Raw genomic sequence first — 2,026 nt, forward strand, 5'->3', positions numbered from 1 at the left:
TTGTTCTGGCCTGGCGGGTCCCACCCTCCCCCGCCAGACCCCTCAGCCTGCTTGGTGGGTTTCCAGACTTCTGTCTTTCACCCAGTGCAGGATGCCCTGTCTGGAGCTCTACAGACCATCACCCCCCGCCCTGCTGCGGAGTTCAGGCCATGGCTCTTGGCAGACACCGTCCTGCTCATCCTCCTGTCCTCACCTGCGCCCTCTGCACACCCCCCTGCCCAGGGGAGTGGAAAGCGGAAAAGCTGCCGTTTTCTCCCTGTTTTCTGTCTGCAGCAGCCAGCACCGTGGGACTGTGCTCCTTCCCCAGGAGCTACAGAACCAGCAGTCATCACCGACACCCATCTGTCACCACTCTGACCCCCGAGGGGATGCGGTCACTCCTGCCAGTCTGAATTTGGTGAGGTACTAGCCGATTCAGAACATCGTGGTGTTGGGGGCTATTTACTGCTGGTGCCATCACCAAGGTTCTTGCCGATGGCCCATCACGCTGCTCAAAGCGACAGGAATTTCAGCCAGTACGTGTGTCAGTAATGCACACAGCAGCCACAGTCCTTAGCGGGAGTGCTGCCATGACGGCTTTTAGTTATGGGAGAGGTTGTGCCACGAGTACACAGCCCAGCTCTCATTTCTCCTGCAGCACTGTCAGCCAAGGGCTTCCAATCCGCAGCCCACAGACACCTCAGTGCTGTGAGAAATACAAATCACACAGGAAAAGCTTAAAGGGCTTGAGCTCTGAACGCAGGGATGGCACCTCTTGGCACTGTAAATTTAAAAAAAGAGAAAAGTGGAAAAATGTTCCTATACTAACTTATTTATTTTATTTAACCCGTTGCCTGGCTCGTCTGCTGCTTTTTCCAGGGGCTGCAGCGGGCGATGTGGAAGAAGTTAAACCCTTCCAGCCCGCAGCACTCAAGGAATTCACGCTCCATCTGCCTATGTAAAGAGGGAACCCGGCGTTGTTTAATTGGAGGGCATGCGGCTGAACTCATTAGCGTGCCACGAGAAATAGAATTAGAACTGCTCCGCTTCCCAGGCAAAGCTCCAGACATCTGTGCCGCCACTCTTTACTTTGCCAGCTAATTAGCAGACAGCTTTCCAGGGTGCTCTAATTATCTTCGGCACGAAAATATAGATTTAAGTATTTGAATCTGGGTGTACAGGCTCGAACATGTGCCTCCTCCCTCATCTGCAGATGTGCTTTGGGTGTCCCACACACATATTATCATCGCTTCGTTCGATCTGTGCATCACCGACGGTCCTGTCCTGGGTAAATATCCATTAAACCGGGAAAAGTCCCGTCCTCCACCCACAGGACTGCCCCGGAGGATGGGCGTCCTGCCCCCGCAGTGCCCCTCCACAACGCTGTTCACCTTGATCACCCCACAGTGATGCTGAGAAGGAATATTCCTCGCCTGCTCCTCCCATCCCCTGTTTATTTCTGTCCTTGCTGGGACACGTCAGCAACGTGTCTGCACACAGGGAAAGGATGACGTTCCACAGCCCAGCTGGGCGCTGTGCCTGGCAGGGAGTGGGCGCTCTGGCGCCGGTGGATGCTCAGGCTCTGCTCAGAAGGAGGAACGTGGAGCCTGTAGACAGAGGAGCCTGTAGAAATCCTTGCTCGGTCGTGCTTCGTAGTGCCATCTGTCAGGCTCTGAGCGGGGAAGGACCAGAGGAACTGGTTCACCATCTCCAAGTGTGCTCAGCACCAGCCACTTCAGAGACAAGAGCAAAACATCATCCCATCAGCAGATGGAGCGTAATCTGTGTTTTATGAGAGACCCCATGAAAAACACAGTTCTTAAAGCCTGGCTGCAGGGCTTTAAATGCTGGCTGAAATACGCTGTCACAGCACCATTGTGTCCACTCCCTCCTCCAGACAGCAGCAGCTGCAGCAGGAGACACCCGGGCTGTGGAAAACACTGAGAGGAGACAGAGTGGTGGGGGAGAAATAGGGATAGGTGACAGAGATGCATGTGGATGGATGGATGGATGGGTGGATGGGTGGATGGATGGGCAGTGTGAAGCA

Source organism: Buceros rhinoceros, unplaced genomic scaffold, assembly GCF_000710305.1.
Source record: "Buceros rhinoceros silvestris isolate BGI_N320 unplaced genomic scaffold, ASM71030v1 scaffold12220, whole genome shotgun sequence".
NCBI lineage: Eukaryota > Metazoa > Chordata > Aves > Bucerotiformes > Bucerotidae > Buceros > Buceros rhinoceros.